The sequence below is a fragment of the Elephas maximus genome, chromosome 19 (assembly GCF_024166365.1).
Source record: "Elephas maximus indicus isolate mEleMax1 chromosome 19, mEleMax1 primary haplotype, whole genome shotgun sequence".
Lineage (NCBI taxonomy): Eukaryota > Metazoa > Chordata > Mammalia > Proboscidea > Elephantidae > Elephas > Elephas maximus.
Window position 1 is genome coordinate 27,413,403 of NC_064837.1, and position 24,755 is coordinate 27,438,157.

The 24,755-nt window shown below is 39.4% G+C and overlaps 1 protein-coding gene across 2 annotated transcripts in view; it reads right to left on the reverse strand.

Moving 5' to 3' along the window:
• MYO1D (myosin ID) overlaps nucleotides 1–24,755 on the reverse strand; it is a 348,885-nt gene that overhangs the window by 260,219 nt on the left and 63,911 nt on the right. The window lies entirely within an intron of this gene.

Below are 24,755 nucleotides of genomic sequence, written 5' to 3' on the forward strand. Positions count from 1 at the left end.
ATCACCTAAGTATGGGGAAATATGGAAGAATATATGCTATGTTTTATATACCCTTTAATGTATATGGTGGAGTGGTGTGGATGGAGGGAAAAGAGGAGAGAGGCAATGCAGACAGTTGGGAGGAGGCCCACTGGAATAAGAACAAATAAATAAATAAAACCCAGTGTCATGGATTGAATTGTGTCCCTCCCCCGTCCCCCCAAAAATGTGTCAACTTGGTTAGGCCATGATTTCCAGTATTGTAAGTCCTCCGTTTTGTGATTGTAATTTTATGTTAAAAAGGAGTAGGGTGGGGTTATAACACCTTACCCAGGTCATATCCCTGATCCAATGTAAAGGGAGTTTCCCTGGGTTGTCACCTGCACCACCTTTTATCTCTCAAGAGATAAAAAGGAAAGGGAAGTAAGCAGAGAAGGGGGACCTCATACCACCAAGAAAGAAGTGCTGGGAGCTGAGCACATCCTTTGAACCCAGGTTACTTGCTAGGAGAAGCTCCTAGTCTGGGGGAAGGAAGATTGATGAGAAGGCCGACAGAGAAAGTCTTCCCCTGGAGCTGATGGCCTGAATTTGCACTTTTAGTCTACTTGACCGCGAAGAAATAAATTTCTCTTTATAAAGCCATTCACTTGTGGTATTTATGTTATAGCAGGACTAGATGACTAAGATACCCAGCATGTATATTATCACATTTGTGCAAAATTAGATTTATATATTTATAAGGAAAAAAAACTTAAATATAAATTTTTTTTAAATTCATGCATGTCTACTCTTTACACAGTAGCCCACACAGAAAAGCATATATGAACCAGAGTTAGGCCAATACCCAAAGGGGCTTTTCTACACAAGTGGTTGCCAGCAACACACCGCACCTTCGAGGGACACAGGTGGACATATATCAAGTGCTGAATAATAACGAGTGCCAAGACGGAGGCAAAACACAGGTCCACAGACAGCTGCCAGGTCTCTAAACACACCTGCTGTCCAGACAGTGGGGCGGGGGGAATGACTTTGGGACCGAAAAGCAAGAATCTTAAACTTTCTTTACGCTAAAATGAAGGTTGTGGACTATAATTAGGGGTAGAACTGATGATAATGTCAACAATAAATTAAAACAAAGATTTTTATCAAGTAGTTAGTCTCATTTAAATACAAGTTATTAACCAAGGTAAAGTTTTCTCTGCATTTTTTTTTAATTGTGGTTTTCTTATGTAACTTCCCTGCTATTGGAAAGCAGGTTTACATGGTAGCTAAAAGCACTGACTTAAGAGTCTTCGACATCTGAGCCTTAACGCTCACTGTAAACTTAATAGTGTTGAGACCTTGTGAAAGCTACTTAACTTCCATGGGTTTTAGCTTCTTCATCTGTAAAATGATGATAATTATATTCCTCTAGATGCCTGGCATTGAGTAAGTGCTTTAAAAAAACACCATTAATCTTAGGCTTCCAGTTATATTATGCATGAAGATTTTTAATAAATGCTTTCATTTTTATTAACATTGCTACTTAAGCCACAGCAATACCTACACATGAGAATTGAATTCATTGATCATAATTGTGTTCCCTGCCTCAGATGTCAATCAGCTACAAATCACAACTACAAGTCAGAACTCATTTTAACAGGCCTGCAAAACTAATAAAAAGCTAAGATTCACTATCCAAGCCTTCCCAACTAACCCTGCAAATTTGTAGGACATGCTCAATCTTCAAGGATAAAAATCAAAGTCCAAGATTATTTAGTTTTAAAAGTTACTGTCCAAACATGTTAAAAAAAAAAAAACAAAACAGGAGGAGGAACAGAAGGATGTTAGAAAAAAAGATTACCTCATGATCCTGGAACTCTGTGACTGACTGACAGAGCACATAAGCTATGAGATTAGAATGTGTAAGATTCCAGGTCTGCTCAATCATGTCCTTTCTTTCTCACTGGCTAAGGTCTACAGCCACTAACGGATCATTCTTCTCTGAAATTCCATTTTATTTTAAATAAAATAGCTTGTTTATCAGAGCCCCTAGGTGTCATTGCGACCCTATAGGGCTGCTGTGAGTCAGAATCGGCTCCAAGGCAATGGGTTTGGTTTTGTTTTTTTCTAGGTGTCATGTTTCTAAAATGCCATTAAAATACGTATATAAAATCATCAAATGCATAACTATTAACTTGATATATGGTGGCAAAGGTGCAACAAAACACAATATTAAATACACTGCTTTGACAATTTATACAACAACAGAGCCTGCTCTCAGTTTGGTTACCAAATACGAAACATTCGATTTGGTTAAGTCTTAAAATCTCCACTAGATGGTGCCTAGTACACACGTAACACCCACCTAAGAGTTCAATTTTCTTTGGAATGCCTTAGGGTGTGAAGTATGCACTGAGGTAATGTACTCACCTGCTTGGTTTGGCACCGGGAGGAACGGCAGTAATTATCCTAGATGACAAATAGGGTGATACCGGCTCTCACAAGAGAACCAAGAAAGGAATTTCTATGACCTCTGTGTACAAACCTTTTATGACAAACTTTTACAATTCATTCTTCAAATATTTGTTCAATATCTACTTTGTGCCAGACACTGAGCTCGACCCCAGGAATTGAAAAAAGAAAAAAGAACAGGGAAGTACTATAAATAAATAATAATATGGTACAATCAAACCTGTAAAAACCAGTTGCCATCGAGTTGATTCCGACTCATAGCAGCCCTAAAGCCACCCTATAGGATAGAGGAGAACTGCCCCATAGGGTTTCCAAGGAAAGGCTGGGGGATCTGAACTCCTGACCTTTTGGTTAGCAGCTAAACGCTTAACCACTGTACTACCATGGCCTCATGCTACAATAGGCAAGATAATAAAAGTATGTACTATGGTGGCAAAGATGATCACGACAAACTCCTTTCACTGAGGAACCCTAAAGAGTAATATACAAACTCCATAACAAGGCACACAAGGTCTTTGTGTTCTGGCCTCCACTTTTCTCTTTACTTGATTTTCCTTCTGACTATGGATAACACCACCCCTCCCCACCACACACACACACACACACACACACACACACACACACACACACACACACACTCTTTTTCTCCACCCTCCTCCCCCTCCCTTTCCCACATTAACAAGGTATGTACAGTTCCCAAGGGTTCCAGGGTACCATGCCTCCACAGTTTTGCCCATGGGGTTCCTTCTGTGTTGAACACCCTTGGCCTACTTTTTTAAAGTTAATTTTGAAGTTTAAAAACACTTACTGAAAGGGTCAGATATTTTTGTTGGCTTCGGACTGAAATAAAGAGGTTCTAAACAGTTTTGAGTTTATGAGTAGCAATGGTGAAGACATAGAGGTAATGACTTTGAAGAAAAGTTCTTTGAAAATGAATTCTGAAACGTGAATTTTTTTTTTTTTTTTTTAAAGCAGCTTCATTAATTTGCACGTTTTACCTACATAAAAGAGCAGTACGGTAGGAAGCTGACAGGTATGTAGCTTCTTCAGGTGAGTCATGGGCTGACAAAGTGTAGCTCTGTCCTACAGAGAAGTGGAAGGAGTGTGGTGCAGGGGATGGAAGCCAGCACACGTGAAATAATACTAAAGATAATTACGTGCTAGCTGTGGGCTAACCCGAGCTTAACTAGGAAGGGTGAGCCCAGTGCAGAAAGCTTTTGCTGGGAATGTCAGGAAATGGCTGGAAAAGTAGGATGGAGCTTGATTTGATAGGATATGGTATTCTCTGATGGCCAGGCTGAGACGTTTAAGCTTGATGTGGCTAGAAACAAGAAACCAGGGAAGGCTTTTCTAGTTAAAGAGATCAACAGGGCCCTTAACAAGAAGAGTGACTGTAGAAACGGGAAATTAGAGTTATTTTGAAGGGAAACTGGAGAGAATTTGAAAAAGTGAACATGACAAATGAAAATATATCTGAGCTGGGAAGAAGAGAAAAAAGAATCCATTTAGGATGATGAGATTTCAAATGTAGACTTGAGGTTTCTAAGTTAGGTTTACCCACTAACAGAATTCAGTGTTATCATTTAGTTGACTTCTTCAAATACCAGTTGATTTCTAAAAATCAATTATAATTAGGAGGAAAATTCTCTGTGAATAGACTATTTAATAAAATCTTTACCACGAATAAATATTGCTCATTTATTTCATGAGGAGCCTACTCTTTCTGAACAGGGTTGCTTAAATGAGTCTCACTGACTTGGCCTGTTTTTCTCCCCTTTTCAATACAAATGAAGTCTTCAATCACTATAAGCATTCATATTTCTCAGGAGATATGTTTACGTACACACGTTGCTGCCATTTTTTGCCTTCTGTTATCTCCCCAACCAGCTCCAATCTGGGTTCTACTCCTGCAAGTCAGTAAATCATGATCAAGCTTTCCAAAGTGAGTTCCTAATGAAATTGCTAAATTCATTGGTTGATTTTCTGTCCTCATCTTACTTGGCCTCTCATCTTCTAAATACACTCTTCTCTTGGTTTCTGTGAAGCCACATTTTCTGGGTTTTCCTATTTCTTTAGTTTTCCCTTTGCTGGTTCCTCCTTTTCTACCGATCTCTAAACATTCAAATTCTCCAGGATTGGATCCAGGATCAACTCCAAATACCATTCAAGGGACTCCCATGTTAGGAGGACAGAGTAACGATATCATACCCCTCCTTACTCTATCTTCTGAAAATTAGCAGTGAGAACAGCAACAACAAGAAGATAGAAATCATTGATTGTGAAACTAAGAACTAGCCACAACTCTGACCCAAAATCTCTGAAAAAAGGTTGCCAAATTCTATGAAAACTAGGCATAGTTGAGGGTTGCTGAGGGTGAACGCACGCTCGGCAGTTCTTGGGCGTGGAGCAGAGTTCTCCAAAAGTAGGCTGAAGTTCCTGAGAGACTGAACCAATAACTTTTTGCTAAGAATGGCAGCGTCTTGGTATACAGGTGTTTTTGGAACAAACTGAGGCCCATTTGACAATCCTGAGTAGCTGAAAGGTAGGACTAAATGAAGAAATGAGCAGAAATTATATTTTTGCAAAAAGTGGGCAGTCAGAGTGGTGAGGTGCAATTGTTGTGCAGCAATGACCTTGATAAATGAAAAGAGATAATGCTAAATCACCTCCCAGAAGTCTCACGCAGATAGAGGGGACTTCCTGGTTGATCAGGCAAACTTCTTGCAACTTCAGGGCAGAGTACTGGTGAGAGAGGGTTTAGAAGTAACAGAACACAAACTCAGTGGTCTACTGGCTCTTCTGCACATTATCTTTCAACACCTAACTAACCCAGAATGATGACACCTGCTCAAAGATGACAGTAATGAACCAAAATGGGGTCCATGATAAGATGAAAAGTAGGCAAGGAACATGACAGACAAAAGGCAGATCAAACACACACATACACACACAGAGACACACGTATGTCATGAAGAAAATTATAGAGAAATATTTCTGCGTATAAACAAAGAATGCAAAGAAAATATAGCCCCCTGAAACAAAAGATCAAAGAAGACACAATTTTAAAAGAGAAATAATTTTTTTAATGCTAAAAAAAAAAAAAAAAGGGAAATAAGCTCAAGAAAAAAATGGAATGGAAAAATAAAACACCACAAAAAGGAAGGTCTAGTTAGAAGACATAAAAAGGGGAATGGAAATAAAATGGGGAAACAGACAGGAACAAGAAGAAAAGGCAGAGGAAATTACGCCAGGTGCAAGGGAAAAACAAAGTTAAGGTGGAAAGAAAAACAAATTATAGAAGCAGAAGATAATGGTGATCACTGATAACTGATATCACTGAAGACTTTAGTTTATGATAAAGGTGACATCTCAAAACAGTAAATAAATATATCAACAGTAAATGTCAATAAATGGTATTAGAAGATGGGCTACCACATCACAGATCATTAGTTACATCAAAGTTAATTCTTTGACTATGTCTCAATCTCATTCACAAATAAAGAAATGCAAATCAAATGAAATTAGAAGATACAATTTTTCACCTATAGGTCATAAGTTTTGAGAGTGAACAGTGTTAGCAAAAATATGAAGCCACGCCCTGAAACAACTGCCCTGAGATAACCTTTAAACCTGAAACCAAAAATATCCCCTGAAGTCATCTTACTTAAAACCAAACTATAGGTAACTAGTAAAATAAGTTTGCCCTGGGCATTCTGCTCTTTTAAGAGCTATTTATATGGGATCTTATGAGCCGGAATCGACTCAGTGGCAACAGGTTTTGGTTTACATGGGATTAAATTGATAGCAGCAACTCGAAATATTAGCTGGAACCTTAGGGGGCAGTGAGTTTATGTTAATGGAGGAGGAACAACTCAGAAAAGGAGGGTGAAAATGGCGCCAAAACTCGAAGTAATCAGTGTCACTAAATTGTACATGTAGAAACTATTGAATTGGTATATGTTTTGCTGTATATATTCTCAACAACAACAAACTAAATAAAATTTAGAACAACAAAAAAAACATGAAGCCACAGATATCTTCTTTATATGGCACCCTACCTGGACTATTCATACCATTCTTGATCACCTTATGGTCTGTTCTCTCAGCAGCAATTATGATAATAAAATATAAATCTTATTGCTCCTTCCTAGCTTTAAATCTTTTCAATGAGAAGATCCAATGTCAAGTCAATCTCATCTCGACACACCTACTGCTGACTTGCTGGGCGATCTGGCCAGGAACATACCAAGTTCTTTCCCCATGGAAATCTCCCCACTCCTCACACTCCTCCCCCGTGACCCCAGCACCTGTTTGTTTACTTTATAGTCGTTATTACAAGTAGATTTCTGTTTACTTATTTTATAGTCTGTCCAGGGGAGTAGAGACCGTATCTTTCTTATTCACTGTCCTCTCAGTATGCAGCACAGGGCCTGGGATTTAGCAAGGGATAGTTAAATATTTGCTGAATTGAAAAAAAAAAAAAAAGGAATAAATGACTGAGCTCTTTACCCCACCTCCACTCTCTCAGAAAATGGTTTTGTTTCCTACTTCATAGAGAAAATTAAGGCTACCAGGTTTGAAAAACCTTAAATTACCTATCAGCATTATGACTTTTTGTATTTATGGAATTAGTTCCACTTCTTTTTTTCCAGAGACCCTTATGACTTTTAAAAACCAAGGCAGTGGGGGAGGGATCGAATACAGCAAGATGTCACCTAGTTTTTATAAAATGGGGCACATTCCCATATTCTGAGACAAAATAGCCTTCCTTTCTCTTCACAGAGCAATTTCACACAATCTAGAAACAAATAGCAATTTGTATTCTAAAAAGACAATTAAATGGTACTTACTCCTATTCTAGGGGCCCTGGTGGTACATGGTTAAGCATTCAGCTGCTAACTGAAAGGTCAGTGGTTTGAGCCCACCAGCTGCTCCACAGGAGAAAGATGTGGCAGTCTGCTTTCGTAAAGATTTACAGCCTCGGAAACCCTATACGGCAGTTCTCTGTCCTATAAGGAGGTCACTATGAGTCGGAATTGACTCTATGGGAACAGTTATTTTTGTTTATTTATTTTTTACTCCTATCTGTCTTTTTCTCTGCCTTAAAATCCAACCTCTGAGACAGGTTTATTCATTGTTGGAGAAGGAAGATGCAACATGTGTGGGGTTGGATTGGAATTAGAGGTTTTGGTATAAACTCATGGTGTATGAGGGATGGGGTGGAGGGAGGGAGAAACAGAGATATATACATATGTGTGCACAGACACATTTCCTAGCTCTGTTCCAAGAGAGCTCAGAAGCAACGACAGCCAGACCGCCCCCCGCTTCCCCAGTGGCTCATAAATACCATTCTTCTTAACTAAAGGGAATCAGGGCTCTTTGGAGAAAAGCTGATTCCAGGGCTAGGGCAGGGAAAGTACAAAATTAGCCCAGAAAATCTTGTCGAACCAGAAAGTAAAGAAGTATTCAAAGAATGGCAGAGATATTGAACGGGCCCCCACTGACCAAATGTGGGACCATATGAGCATCAAAATAAAGAATGTAGCACAGATTTTAATCCACTGAATAAAGTACGAACCTATGAGTCCATACTAATGTAAGTAAAGAAAGAAGTAGTTAAGGGAGAAGGAAAAGGCTTACTGGATCCATTGAGACCTGGTAAACCCCACATCTACTGCCTGGAAACAATTCTTAAACCTTGAACCGAAACTATCCTATGAAGTCATTTTTAAACCAAACAATAGTTCAGCTTGGTTAATAAAGACTACTTGCCTTGAGCATGTTAAAGAATTATCTATATGAGAGCATACTGATAACAGTAACCCGAAAGCACAGATAAGAACAGATAAGAATTTAAAGGGCAGAGAGTCTAAGTCAATGGTGGTGAAATGATTATGGCTAGAGATAACGAGAATGAGAATGGTGACACAATATGAAGTATGTTACTAACCTCTGTCACTGAATTGCACATGTAAAAATTGTTGAATGGGTGTATGTTTCATTGTGTATATTTTCTCCCTCTCACATGTACACACACACACCCAAGTAGCTATTAAAAAACTCCAGCTTCTAAGTTTTTTTATCTAGTGAGTTTACATTTTTATTAACTTAATTGATTTTGAATAGGCAATACAGACTCTTTATAAAAGATTCAAAAGATATAAATGAGTAGGCAGTGAAAAGTGTTTCTCCTTCTCACATTTCCCACAGCCCCCCTCCTCAGAGGTAACCACTGCTACTGGTTTCCTGTGTATTCTTCCAGAAATAGTTCGTGCCTACACAAACATACGCATACATATAGTTTTTTTACACCAATGGCAGTTTTTCCCCTTTAATTAAAATGTATCTTTTGGCGATATTTTCATTTAAGTAGATAGAGAAAAGCCTCATTTTTTAACACCTGGATACTATTCCCTTCATGGGTAAATATACAATAATATATTTAATCAAGTCCCTACTGGACACTGAGGTTGTTACCAACCTTTTATTACTATGAATACAACTATAATTGTATACATTTCTTTGTGCATATGTGTATGTATACCCACAGAACACATTTCTAGAATTGGAATTGCTAGTTCAAAGGTATATGTAAATTAAATTCATGAATTATTGCCAAAGAGGTTGTACCAATTTATACTTTTACTTACAATGTGTGAGAGTTTCTGTTTCCTGGGTGTGGGTTTTTTAACTGATGATACTGCCCCATTTTGAAAGGGCAGCCTATATTGCTGAGTTTTATTTTCAAAGTACGCAGAACTTTGACCCCTTGCTTTACTGATGCACCAAACTTATGCAATGCTCGTAAGTTTGCATAATGTTCAGTGAGGTTCAGTTCACTTTCTCCTGTTTTTAGATTAGAATCTTTCCCAAGGGTGAAAGTACCTTGCTTTTGTTTCTTTGGACAAAATCATGGTTCCCACGTGACGGAGTCAACTATTTTATCACTTGGTTAGAATGTAAGTTCCTGAGATGAACAGGGACTATGTGGTGGAAAGATTATGAGCTTTAGTGTCATGCAGCCCTGGGGATCTGGGTTTGAATTCTGCCTCTGCTAGCTACTGATTGTGCATGTTCACAAACGCTTCAGTAACTACTGAGTGCTGGATGCCAAGAGCTTGAGTTACAAAGAAGAATAAAACTACTCAAATGTTTTCATAAATAGACAATGTCATGCATTAAGCACTATGATGAGAGTTTAAAAATGATATACTTTATCATTTCCCTCCTTGTTCACACTCATACCCACACATCATCATGCTGTTTCAGAAAAGACATAAGATAATACCAGAACTACAAAAGAAGCTATAGAAGCTTAGAGAAGGATACCCAATCCAGCTTTAGGAGTGGGAGGGTTCAAACGGACTTCCTAAAAAATTATGTTGCTTGATAGTTGAGTTGTTTATGTGGTGATATATATATAGGCTGCCCTAGGAATTTTTTGGAGCCCTGGTGGTGCAGTGGTTAAGAGCTCAGGCTGCTAACCAAAAGGTCTGCTGTTTCAATCTACCAGCTGCTCCTTGGAAACCCTACGAGGCAGTTCTACTTTGTCCCTTAGGGTCGCTATGAGTTGGAATCGACTGAGTGGCAACAGGCTTATGCACGTCTTGATTTATACTTCCTTAAGATCTTTTGGAATGTTGTTGTTGTGGTTAGGTGCCCTCGGGTTGGTTCTGACTCATAACGACTTTATGTATAACACAATGAAACATTGCCAGGTCCTGCGCCATCCTCACAATCGTTGCTACGCTTGAGCTCATTGTTGCAGCCACTGCGTCAATACATCTCGTTGAGGGTCTTCCTCTTTTTCACTGACCCTCTACTTTACCAAGCATGATGTCCTTCTCCAGGGATTGGTCCCTGGAATAGGAGGCTTTATTTTGACCTTTTATTAACATACTGAAGCCCAGAATTCACTACTTGGAAGACAATGCTTGAGAAGCACAAATAGAGCCCACCAGTGTAGTATATGGGTGTTGCTGGACCCATATAGCAGAAGAAACAGTGTATTAAGAACATGGGTAGTTACTAGCTGTGTGATTAGAGGCAAGTTACTTAACCTCTTTGTGCCTCCCTTTCTTCATCTGAAAAGTAGAATAATAATAGTACCTACCTTACAGGATTGTTATAAGAAATAAATGAGATACTGTACAGAAAGTGCTTGGCACACTAGTGGCACGTAGTAAGAGCACAATAATATTAAGATCTACTTTTATTATGAGCAACACTCTAAGTCATCAGAATGGCAGGAAACACTCAAGTCCCCTTGTCCAGTGTGCTGCAGCTGTGCTGAGTTTGTGTTTATCCTCACAGCAAGGGTTACTTCTGTTAGTGTAGTGAATTGTGATTCAGCTTGGCATTATGGCCGGAAAGCATTCTCCTAGTAGTTCACAGGGACCCTCTAACGCCAGAACACCTCAGGAAGAATGTTTAGGCTTCCCACAGGACATGCAAAACTGGTTAGCGTCACTGGAGGTGGTTTTTACGGACTATCTGAGCTCATCTCTTAGTTTTCTCCTCCTACAGCAACATCTCTTCACGTGAGTTGCACTAAAGAGAGTTAGCTAGAAAGTATGATCAGGAGATGCCTGGTTGAATTATTTTACCATTTTTTTTTAATTTGCATTGCAAAAAGTTTGCTTTTGATGTATCCATTCTAGGTAATGCTTGTTTTTTTTTTCAAAACATATCTCTATTATACATTAAGGTATGTCTCGTGGGGGAAAGATTAAGCTTAAATGTTCTTATTGCTGTCTTTAATGTTATTTGTGTTTATTTGCTCATTCATTCAATAAATACATATTTATTAGCCCCCATGTCCCAAGCACTGTGCTGGGAGCCACAGGTAGAGGTATGAACTGGGAGACTCTGTCCTCACCCCAATGCAGGGTAATGAAAAGGACAGACATCACACCTGGGCCCCAGGAAGGGGCTCAAACGTAGAGTGCACTAGTGAAGGGAAGGAAGATGTGTTTGAGGAATCCAGAGCAGACCATTGAACTACAGCAGTGGTGGGGAGGGAGCACTAGGGCATGTAAGGCCTTGTAGGCATCTCAGGGGTTCTGCACTTTATCTCAAGGGCAGAGTTTTGAGTATTAATCACATTTGCTTTTTTGAAAAATCCCGTTGGCCACAGGGCAGGAGGGATTAGAGTGTCTCGCAATGGACCAGTTAGGAGGCCATTGCACTAACCCAAGCTGGTACTAACTATGGCTTTCTGGCAGCTCACTGGTGAAAGTGATTGACTGCTAACTGAAAGGTGGCTAGTTCAAAACCACCAGCGGCTCTGTGGGAGAAGGATGTGGCAATCTGCTTCCGTAGAGATTTCCAGCCTCTAAAACCCTATGTGGTTGCTATGAGTCGGAATCTACTGGACGGCAGTGGATTTTAAACCCAATTTAATAAAAAACAGAATGTTTAATCAGTATACCTCATCACTTTTTAAGAACTGTAGTTCCCTACCCCTATATTCATAACATGTGAAGGCTTTCATATATTTCAAATAAGGTCTCCCCAGGCGTTACTGGAAGTGTGCAAGCAGGGAGCTTTTGGGTACAAATTGGGTAGCAGTCCTAGTAGGAGACATTGAGGAGAAATAGAAGGCTAAGCAGTCAAGTGAACAGATTATTTCCCTTTCATTTTACTGGAACAATCGATACCTGTTTTAAGTTCAATGAACAGACTCACACTAATGTTTACTGCACGCCTATTCTGTGCCAAGAACTATGTTAGATTTTTTTTATATATGTTGCAAATCATAAGTTTATTAAGCAGTAAGTCTTCTAAAAAAACCACCTTTTGACATCACAGGCCCAGTTACAGGTAAGAAGGAAATTACCACACAATTAAATCAGTTGCTTAGCCACTATCTCAATTGGTGAAACCTGAATTACAAAGCAAAGCTTTCACTGGCTTGGGAGAAAGATCAATTTCTATTACAGAATGGATTGTATCAGTGCAGGAAAACTGGAAAGTTTCCCAGATGCTCCTAAGTTATGTGTTCGGCCACTGGTTCCGTCGGGGTAAACTAATGGCCATTAGAGAACTGGGCAGAGGATTTTAAAACCAGCAAAAATATTGACTCTGCTCGCTCTCCTGGGCTTTCTTTGCCAGAAGGCTGTAACATCCTTTAGGGCCACGTTTCCTCAAGTAAAGCTTTTAATACTTCCTATATTTTGCATTATCTTTATAGTTTCATATTTGGCATTTTCCTCTGGCTTAAGTTTTTTTTTTAAACAACCTTGCTTGTGTCTAAGGTAGACGGAGGTGTTGATCTCCTTTCCCCTACCAGAGGTATAGGATCTATGCCATTTAGGTAGCCTTGCTTTTGGACTAGGGAAGTAGCCTCGGGGCAAGCATGGAAGTTAAACTGGCACACTTACTCTTCCGATGTTGGGAGTGTCCAGGGGCATATGAAACTTTTGCAGTGCTAATCTGGTAACATTGTAACTCCTCTGACACCAATAGCCCTAAAAGGAAGTTAAGAACGTTGGAGGGCATCCCCAAGAGAAATATTAATGGGGTCCCTCGATATTGGCTATTTATTTTGGTATAAGAGTTATTATGGTAAGGAAAAGAGGAGCTGAATTCGGAGAATTTAAACAGCTTGCACTTGACTACTAACCTAAAAGTTGACAGTTCAAACCCACCCAGCAGTGCTGCGAAAGAAAGGCCCGATGATCTGCTTCTGTTAAGATTATAGCCAAGAAAAACCTATGAAGCAGTTCTTCTCTGTAATACTTGGGGTCATCATAAGTCTGAACTGACTCAACAGCCATGAGTTTGATTTTGGTTTAAAGAAGATATAAAGGGCCAAAGACATCAACTATTACCATTGTGCAGAGTTTTCATCTTTAAATGGTATTTGAGATGCTGCATTTCACAACTTTATTTCTATAATAAGGTTCCTAAGAAACTGTGAGCCAGAGTTTTTTTTTAACTTATTTTTACTTACTCCCGGTACATTGCCGTGGGACCCAAGGGAGTTTTTTTTAAGAAGAGAGGAGGGAACTGGAACCATTAAGAAGTTCATTATTAAAACTCTAAGCATTAAATGGGCCCATATTCAGATTATAAAGATCAACATATTCTAAAGACAAATATAATTTGGAGAATCTACTACTCTGCTTATCCAGTCAGTCCTCCTCCGCTGTGAAAATAGCTGAGTGTTGTCCATACTCAGGAATACCAGACACTAGGAAGTGAGCTAAGAGAATAAGAATGTGGTGGCAAAGAAAAGAGTCAAGAACTAAAAACAGATCAAATACATCAGGAAATGGAAAAAACAAATAATTTTCCCTATTTTTTTCAGTTCCTAAAGTGGAAATTAAATCTTTTTTATTGCTAGATCAAACTGAGAAAGGAATTTATGTAAGCGGATTGGTTGCCAATTTAAGACAAATACTATAATATTTATTTTCTGTTCAAGTGCCACCCGAGCCATGACTGTGTATTCTGACCTTCATAGGCCAATAAGAAAAGCTTTCCAAAAAAAAAAAAAAAGCCAAGCCCATTGCTGTCTGGTCGACTCAGACTCATAGTGACCCTACGGTACTACGGTACAGAGTAGAACTGCCCCACAGAGTTTCCAAGGAGTGCCTGGTGGATTCAAACTGCCGACCTTTTGGTTAGCAGCCTTAGCACTTAACCACTATGCCACCAGGGTTTCCAAGAAAAGCTTTAGCTGCCCTCAAAAAGCAGCTGTCCTTTATTTCAACCTTGCTCGTTTTAGCAGTAAACAGTTCTTCTAAATGTCTGCTAATATTACATTTCGCATAAGTAAAATAAGAGCTAAGCCTGCTTATGAATAACATCGTTTCTAAATCTTAAGTCCCATTGCCGTCTCTGAATGAGAATTGAAACTAAATTTTTTGATGGAGTAACTAAAACTACTAATATTCTTATTTTTATAATTTCAGGAAACAGTCTGTCTCAAGTTCTTGCTTAAAATTTGTCTAAGTTTGAAAAAATCATGGGTTTGGCCAGCATGGGTATTTGGCAGAGCCAGGGCTGAGGCTTCAGCTGGCTTGGACAGTGTGTGCGGTGGGGATAGAGTAAGAATTCAACTAGTGTAGTTGGGGTATTAAACAGGCTAGGGGTCGTGGTGGCGGCCCACAGTTGAAATGGGCCTCCTTGTCCAAAGCTGGGACAAGTTGAGCATCAAAATAAATACTGATGGTATTGGATTATAATGCGCTGAATAAAATAAGTACCTTGAGTTCATACAGATACCAATAAACAAATGAATAAAAAGATATATGGGGGAGAAGGAAAAGCTTTTCCTTATTAAAAACAAACCAAACCCACTGCCATCGAGTCGATTCTGACTCATAGCGACCCTATAGGACAGAGTAGAACTGCCCCATAGAGTTTCCAAGGAGCGCCTGGCGGATTCGAACTGCCGACCTCTTCGTTAAGAGCCAAAGCACTTAACCACTACGTCACCAGGGTTTCCGCTTTTCCTTATAGGTACATGTAAATGTGAAAGGGATGATACAATAGAAAATCACTACATGGCAACAATCATAGCAATAATTGTCTCAGACAAGAACCATCAACAAATGTGAAAACTAATAGAAGAAAGTTTGAGAAGATATTTACCCTGCCTCAAAGTATCTGCCTACAAAATACTTAACTTTACAATGGAGAAACCTGGCAGTCACTATCTTAACTAGGGGATAAAAATCAACGTCACCAGTAATGGGATAAGGTGATACTGTGTGCTACCTAATATGATACACTGGAAACCCACCATCCCTTTTATGGTATTCCTGCCCCCAAACCATAGTCTATGTCTAGAAGGAAACATTAGACAAAGCCAAAAAAGGTACATTCTATAAAGTAACCGCCTATACATCTCAAAAAGGTCAAGATCATGAAAGATAAGGAGAAGAAGGAATTGTTTTATGTTGAAAGAGACTGAAGAGACATGACCACTTAATACAATGTATAATCCTGAACTGGATCTGGAACTATGCAGGACGTTACTGAAACAAGTGGGAGAATTTAAATGGGATGTGGATTAGTTGGAAGTACAGTAAACCAAAAAAAAAAAAAAACAAAAACCAAACCCAGTGCCAACAAGTCGATTCCGACTCATAGTGACCCGACAGGACAGAGTAGAACTGCCCTATAGAGTTTCCAAGGAGCGTCTGGCCGATTCGAACTGCTGACCTTTTGGTTAGCAGCCATACCACTTAACCACTACGCTATCAGGGTTTCCGGCAGTACAGTATCAATGTTAATTTCCTGATTTTGATGGTTATACTGGCAATGGGCTATCAAGTCTGCAACTTATTCCCCAGTGGATAAGAAACAATTGTCATCTGTATAAACAGATACGGATGGGTGTGTATGTGTATGTATTTGTGTGTGTACATATACATATACACATATGTGTAAGAATAAGACAAATATGAAAACACGTTAACATTTGGGGAATCATTTCAGTGAAGGATGTTGAGGAGTTTTTTTAATGCTCTTTTTACAACTTTTAAGTTTAAAATTATTTCAACCTGAGAAGGTTTTTTAAAAAGTCAAAGCTAACACTCAACTACAGATTTTCAGCAGTAGGAAAGATTTTTCTTCCCTAAGTGATTAATCTTTTAGTCAGGATTTGAGGAAAAGGAAAATTTAAGGCTAACCTAATTGAGACCATGCCTTACAAGCTGTTCCCAGAAAACAACTTTTCCTTGAGTTGACATTAATGACAAAACTTAAATATCTTTTGTATGCATTAACGATGACTAGAATAATTTGTCTCTGCATCCAGTTGTTAGTATCCTGACACAACGAAGTACTCAGGGATAAATAAATGCGCTGATTCTCTGTATCCAAAAAAGGATCTACTAACAAAGTACACACATATTTACTGATGTGTAGATAGATACCCAGATAATAGATACTTTACACCAGGAACCACCCTGCCGACAGGACTCACTTTGTTCATCTGTGGAGATGCATTTGTGCCAATTCATTCCCACACCTTGGTTTAATCTTCCTTGTAATCACGATGCCATGACAGAGAACAAAGATAAACAGTCAACAGGAGAATTCATTCTCCTTATTTTCTCAAATGAACTCAAGTATTTGCTCAGCAATAGGCCAACTAACTTATTTCAACCACAGGATTATGTATCATTTTGTTCTTTAAATGATGTACAATTCAAGTTAGGAAAGGTGACTGATAGTGCCCGAAACGTTGAAGGTTTTGCTTTGCCTCGGTCTTCAGTTTGGTAGGGAAATCATACTATTACATACTAGTCCAGCATTCAAACTAAGATGTCTACGGAAGCAAGGGTGCAAGAGAGCAAGCAGAAAGGAAGCAAGCCTGATAGGCGTGGTGGGGACTGTGACAAGCCTGTGCCCTGTATACAGTGAACAGCTGTGATTTTGGTCTGCAGATGGTTCCGATCCTGAAATGTGGACCGAGCTGTGCCAGAACTGATTTTTCAGCAGAAGCTGGAAATATGGATTTTTGAGGAATGTTATCCTATTTTTAAATGGGACTAATGTTTAAAACTGATAAAATGTGTTTGTGAAAAAAATATTCACCTCTAACTTTTATGTGCTACCAGCTGACAGATGTAGTAACAATTCCCATTTAATTTCTCGTGATGACTAATCAGAGTTTTAACATCATAAATAGGTAGTATGCACGGTGCAAAACAACGAACAAACGGCCCTACCCGAGGGTCCTGCAGTCAATTCTCCTGTGGAGGAAGTGATGCAATATAAACTACATGCAATATAAATAAAAAAGGAAGACTGGTAAGGATTGATTCCATATTACAAAGCAACATCTGCAAAACAGAGCTTTTTAAAGGAATCTTGCTGAGCATTCTACTTCCAAAGACTGGTTCAAACATGGTAATTACCAGGAAATTTCTAACGATTCAAAACAACAAAGACTTTTGTTCTATGCTTTAAAAAAAAATAAATTATCATTATTTTTTTTTAAAAAAGAGAACACAAATAAGGAAGTTCCCTTTGCATCCAAAGGCTGACTTTAAGATTCATGTAGTAAAATCAGTACCTATATATTACTAAATAAAAAAAAAAAAAAATAGCATGACTAATATTAAGGAGCTCTGGTGGTACAATGGTGCAGCGCTCAGCTGTTTGAAAGGTGAGCAGTTTGAAACCACCATCAGCTCCTTGGGAGACAAGACCTGGCAATCTGCTCCCGTGAAGACTGCAGCCAAGGGAACTCCATGGGGCAGTTCTACTCTGTCCTATAGGGTTGCTACGAGTCAGAATCCACTCGATGGCACATCATCAGTTAGTTAATCAGGACGTTACTCGTAAGATAAAACTGAACCAATTTATATTTATAAACACCTTCTCATCCTTTAAGAGATACTTCAAATCCCACCGTCTCCGTGAAGCTTTCTTCGGCAACTCTAGCCTGAAGTGATTTTTCTCTCTGCACTGGACGTTGAGAACAACTACTGTCAACACCACTTAGCTGTCAACTAATTGGATGCTGCCCTGGGACATCTTTTATTCTTTAAGCTACTACGTTTTCTATTCCTATTTAATATTTCCAGTGTTGGTACACTCCTTTAGATTCTCCAGTATACCTAGAACAGTGTTACTCCAAATGTTCTGGTCTGCAAATTGTTTGTTGCTGGTCTGTGATAAGTATGGAAATACAGAGTAAATGTTTAGAAACCTTTATGGCAATTTGAAATTAACGCGACAGCCAAGAGCAAGACCAGTAAATTCACTCTCTTGAGCAAAGTCTACAGAGCAGTTTGGATGCTGTCAAACTTGCATACTGAGATTGCACGGGAGGTTGTATGGTGAGCCAAATTATGACAATAGAAGCAACTCTAGAGAAATGAAGACCAAAAGTGTTTGCACTAGTTTTACTCAGCAGTATGATCCCTCATATACTGAGTTTGGTTTTGTAGCCAAAATTGATGGTTAATGTGATCTTTGCAGAGATGACTAACAAGCAAAAAAAAAAAAAAAAAAATCAGGCAGTATTTACATACAAAACATAGAGAAGTAACTGCATAACCAAAAGAATTACTTCAAAGAAAAAAGTACTAAGTCACAAAGCTGACGTTCACAGGAGAGTCTAATCCTAGTCAAGGCAGCCCACACAGGCATCATGTTCAGAGTTGGGCTGGTCCAAAGAAGCCTTGGCCTTGGACCTTGTTTCTGGGAGAGCTATTTCAGAGGCTGTGTGCTCTTTCCTGGGGCTCCACACATTCCCTGACAGACATAACAAGCTCAAACCATATTTTCAGGGCCTTTTGCCATCTTTCTTTCCAAGCTGTATGCAACTTCAGGGATTACACTATCTTCTGAGGGTTTGCGGGGAAGTAGAAGTCTGTGATTCTAAAAGTTACCTTATCCCACCACATCTAAGGTGTTATGCTGTTTGTTTTTCAGTTAGAGTTTAAATTTATTTTTAAGTGTGTTATCTAATAGATACCCCATTTGTAAATCAGGATGTCTGGCTCTATGGAAAGAGTGCATGACCCAATAAAAGTGAACCTTCAGATTTTGAATGCCTAAAGAAATTAATACAATTTTTGAGTATTTCTCTCAGGAGTAAGGATTATGCCATTGGTTACTATATTTTTATAGCTCACTGGGTGTTTGGCTTTCCAAGGCGATACTCGGTAGCTCCTTGCTGGTCTCACTATGAATGAATTACTTATTTCTTTGCCTGCCCTTTTAGTTTTAGCTTATTCAGGAAAGGAGTGGTGCAGAGTAAACGGTCAATGGCATTTCCTATTTTATAAAACTGGCAACATATAAGGCTTAACTAACTACACAGGGAAGCGCAAATATAGGTGGATTCTGCAACCCCCTCCCCTCCGTACATATTATATACACACAGACCACCATATTAAAGCTATAAATTAGTTTTATGTAAGGGAAATGAACAGTTGTACAATTCAGGCTTCTCAAAATTGATTTTTTTCCACGAAGAATTTCATGGAATCAATTTAAACCAGATTGAAGAAAAAAAAAAAAGTCATAAGTTAAAAAACATTAATTCTACATAAACCTTTGTTTTATTAATAAATGACAAAGACTACACTATAGGAGCCCTGGTGGTGCAGTGGTTAAGAGCTGGGCTGCAAACCAAAAGGTCGGCAGTTCACATCAACCAGCTGCTGCCTGGAAACCCTATGGGGCAGTTCTACTCTGTCTTGTCGGGTCGCTATGGGTTGGAATCAGCTTGATGGCACATAATAACAACGACATAGTGTTTACGGCAGTTTAAACATTTTTTTTCTACTATGTCGAAAATATAAAAAATCTGGGTAAAAATATTCAAGCAGAGTAACCCTAATCCCAAGCTCCGGAGGTTCCTCCTGCTGACAGCTTCTTATATATATATTCTTCCAGGAAATTTTCCATGCATATAACTGATGTACGTATGTTTATTTTTAAAACAAAATGAGAGAATACCATACACTCTGCTCTATATGTTGCTTTTTTTCATTTATTATAAAATACCATGGCAAAGACAGGGTTGTACCCAAACCATTCCATTGGTTCTCCCACATTTCCAGCCCCTTCTTGAAGTCAGGCAGAGCCATGTTATTCATTTGGTCAATGGGCTGTGGGGCACATGTACTTCTGGGCCAAAACATAGACAAGCTGGCGTGCATACAGCCTCGGTGACTGAGGAAGCTCTGTGTTTGAATGGCAGAGCCACAAGATCAGTGCAGCCTGATTGCTCAGTGGCTGCCTGGAAAGTCTCCTGGATCCATAGACATGTGAGTGAGAAATAAACCTCTGCTATAGTAAGCCACTGAGATCTGTGGGTTGTTTGTTACTGCAGTGTATCCTAAAAAAAAAATTGCCGAGGAGTCAATTTCGACTCTTGGTGACCTTATAATTTAGAAGCCTTTCCACATTAGCATATTTGCATTCCTCGTTTTTCAGAACAACAATACAGATATATTATAATTGATGGACCAGCCCCTACTGATAAACTTTGAGGTTGCTGTTGTCGTTACTGTAAACAGTGCTATCATTAACATCATTTTACACATACTTTTGCTTACACAGATACAAACACTTCTGTGGGGAGGATAATTTTTGGGTAATAGAGTAGTACATTAAACTAAAATAAAGAATAATAATGGGTGTGGTTCAAAATTCAAAAGGTACAACAAAAGCAATATAGTGAGAAGTCTCCCTCACATCTTATCCCATAACTTCCAGTACCTTTCTCTGACTTTCACTACTGCTTTTAATTTCTGTGTACCCTATGAGAGATTATATACATATATATGTACATAAATATGCAAAATTTTATACCTGTATGTATATGTTTATTTGTAAATGTGTATATGCATATACAAATATGTCTGTGCACCCATGTATACACAAGGTGGGTTTTGAAAGTTATTTCTAAATTACCTCTCAGAGAGAATGCCTGCTTCCCCACACCCTCCCAGGGCTGTTTTTAAAACAAGAAGCATTCATGCTGTGTTTCTGTGCTCAGCAACAGTAACTGCTAATATTTGGGCAGGCGTTTCACATTATCTTAAAAGAGGCCCAACTAACTGATCGAGCTGCCCCAAAGACAAGCAAAAGCTGGTTAATACTTCCTCTATACCTTTCTCTAGGTAAATTTGATCTAAATAGCAAATTGATTGAAAATAAATATCTCTGATCATTATTTTTCATGTTGATAACTTTGGGGAATGATAGGATAAGTACGTAACTTTTAATATACCTTTAAATAATTCTGTCCACTGATCTTTCTTGGGCTTGGGGTCGGGAGTATTTTGGTTTGGGAGTTTTTTTTGTTTGTTTGTTTGTAAATTATTTTTATGGACCTTTCAAAAGTAAATCAACTAAATTACTTGGCTTTTTAAAATTCTGAATTAATTTAAACAGGTGATGGTTACTTGGCTCACACCATTACACTAAAACCTTGGCACACGGATAGTGGTTGAAGCAATGGCTTAATGGCTTCCTCCAGAGAGAGTGGATTCCTTAAGAAGAGCAGGAAAAGCTGTAGCCTGGGGGCCAGGTGAGGCAACAAAGGAAGAGGGAGGCTTGAAAGAGACTAGGAAAAAGCATTAAGAATGAAAGAAAGGGGAAGGGCCAGAAAATTTGAAGGCAAAATATAGAATTTTAAAATCTACATTTCTAGTTTAGACATTTCTCCCAACTGTCTATGGAATATTTCCATAAGGCTATCTCACAGGAACCTCAGACTCAATCTGTTTAAAACTTAACTCAAATTCCTACCAATTAAACCTACCCATCCCGTTGTCTTCCTCACCTCCATGTATGGCTATCAACTTAGCCAAGCAGAAACTGGAAACCAAATGAGGTCATCTTCCCTATCCCTATAGTCACTAAGGATGTCACAGCTTCATCTCAAAATCCGTGCCCTTTCCTACAGTCCCACTCCTTGGTCTCTTTATGCTATGTGATGCTACCTGTATTTGACTTTCTGTAATACCCTTTACCTAGTTTCCCTGACTTCAATGTGATTCTCAATTCTTCCTTGTTTTTAGATTTTTTTTCTTCTAATTATGAAATATTTCAAACATTGTAGCAGATATTGTATGCTGTCTATCCAGACTCACCTCCTAACCCTCCTTCTGTGCTGGCATAGCCCTGACTTTGTTCAGATGTTCCTCCCCTGCCCCCACCCCACCCCCCAAGCCCTGGAATCCTATCCCCAGCTCCAGGAGAATGGATCTTAGTCTAAGCTAAAACTGGGAATTCCAGTGTCCCTGTCAGTGACTGGATTGGGAAAGGCTCCTTGACCTCAGTGAAGATGAGGGAAAACAGTCATTTCCTTTTTGAATGCTGTCATATCTATTTGGTACCTGAATTCCACCTTGGGGTGGGGCGAGCCAGCTAGCCTAAAAGGACAAGTCAAAATGCTAAGAAAAATGAAAAGAACCCGGGTCCTTGGGGGCATGACTGAGCAACTGAATTACCCAATCCTGCATTCATCCTACCTCTAAACTTCTTGTTCATTGGAGATAAATAACTTTCTTGGTTGTTTAAGCCATTTTTTATTTGGGTTTTCTGTCACTTGTAGCCAAAGCATCTTTGCTACAAAAAGCTTGGCTGAGGACAGCTGGTAAGCTTAGTTTTGAATACTGAACTGAGTTTGAGTTTGCTGTGGGACATCCAAGGGGGAAAGCAGATCAAAGGCTGAGTGAAAAGGAGAGGAGCACAAACAGGGATGCAGACTGGGCATGGCAGTGATACGTAGGGAGAGAAGAGAGGCTGAGGTCTCCAGGAAGGACTATGACTAATAGTGGATAACAATTTTTCAGTGCTATTGATGTGCGAGGCTCCATTCCAAACGTATGAAAAGAATTATCTATTTTCACAACTCCTTAAGAGTCTCCATTCCCATTTTACATATGGCAAAAAATGAGGACTAGAGAGGCTTAGTAACTTGCCAAGGGTCACCAAGGTCAAAGGTGGTAGTGCTGGGATTCAAACCCAACAGTCTGAAAGCAGAGTATACACTCTTAACTGTTTATGTTAGGCTGCTGTGCTGTTGCTATCGAGTCTATTCTGAATTATAGCAACCCCACCAGACAGAGTAGAACGGCCCCATAGGGTTTTCCTGGCTGTAATCTTTACCAAAGCAGATTGTCAGGGCTTTCTCCCCTGGAACTGCTGGGTGGGTTCGAACCACCTACCTTTCAGTTAGCAGCCAAGCACTTAACCATCACTCCACCAGGGCTCCTTTATGTTATGCTACTTACGTTTAAATAATTGGAAAACAGTGAAGTCATATACAACAGTAGTCAGAGAAGTAAGAGACAAATCAACACACTGTCTAGAAAGCACAAAATTTCTGAGAGAAAAATAAAAGGAAGGAGTTTTCTCTAAGGGGAAAAAATAAAGGAGGGAAAGAATGAGGCATGGCAGTCACAAACTCTGAAAGTGAGGGAGCTGAAGAGACACCTAGAGTACCAGGTCCAGGGGGAGGAAAAAATTCCTTTTTTTTTTTCTTAACAAAATACCAAATCACTTACAAATAGGAAAATCACTGAGTACAAAATGCCAAGCACTAGGCTAACTGGGAACTTTATATGTCTACTATCTCACTCATAACCTTAACCATAACTGTGACATTTTGTTTTCATGAACAATGTCACCAGGCAAATATAATCTATAACCGTGGAGTCATTCCTGCTGCTCATCTAATCCATCAGCAAATCGTGTCAGTTCCACCTTCAAAATAAATTCAGAATTCAAACATTTCTCCTGTAAAATCAGCATGCTGCTTTTCCCAACATTTGGAAAAATGTTCTGACGCTGACTTCATTCTCTGTTAGTATATCCTCAAACATCACTCCACAGGCAAGGCTAGGTTCTTACACGTCCTATTATGCATTTATCCATCAGATATTTATTGGCCAAGCAATGTGCTATGGGCTTAGATATAATAAACCAAAAAAAACCCAAATCTCTTGCCATCGAGTCGAATCTGACTCATAACGACCCTATAGGACAGAGTGGAACTGACTCGTACGTAGAGTTCCCAAGGAGCATCTGGCGGATTCGAACTACCGGCCTTCTGGTTAGCAGCTGTAGCACTTATCCACTATTCCACCAGGGTTTCCTTAGATATAATGGTGGTCAATAAAGACACAGGCTGTGTTCCTCTGGGCATACAGCTAGCAGGGGATACGGACAAGTAAACAGGAAAACACAGCACAAGAACTATTGCAACAGACAAAATGCAGAGTGTTCCTGGGATACAAACGAAGGGCAGTTAACCTAGACCTTGGGGATCTGGGGAAGCGATCCCAGAAGGAAGTAACATTTGAGTTGAGAATGAAAGGATGAAGAAGAATGTTGAGGTGGTGGGTAAAGGAGAGGAGTGACAGGAATGAATAGTGTTCTACACAGAGGTCACAGTAGGAACAAAGTCTGAGAGGCTTAAGACAGAGCAAGGCATGTTTAAAGTACTGAAAGAAGTTCACTAAGGCTGCAGTAGATAAAGGGAAGGGAAGACAGTGAGAGAAAAGATAAGAGAAGTGATCTTTGATGATGCAGGGCCTTGTAAGTCATGTTAAGAAGTTTAGGCTTTATCTCAAGAGCAAGGGAGAGTCGCTGAGGGCTATCAAAGCAGAGGCAGGAGGTTCTGAATTCTGCATTTTAGGAAGGTAATTTTGACTACAGCATAACCTGTTGCTGCCAAGCCAAAGTCCAACGGTAGAACTACCCCATAGGGTTTCCAAGGGTGTAAATCTGTACGGAAGCAGACTGCCACATCTACAGCTGCTGGTTGGTTCAAACCACCGACCTTTCCGTTAGCAGTCGAGTGTTTAACCACTACGCCGCCAGGGCTCCTG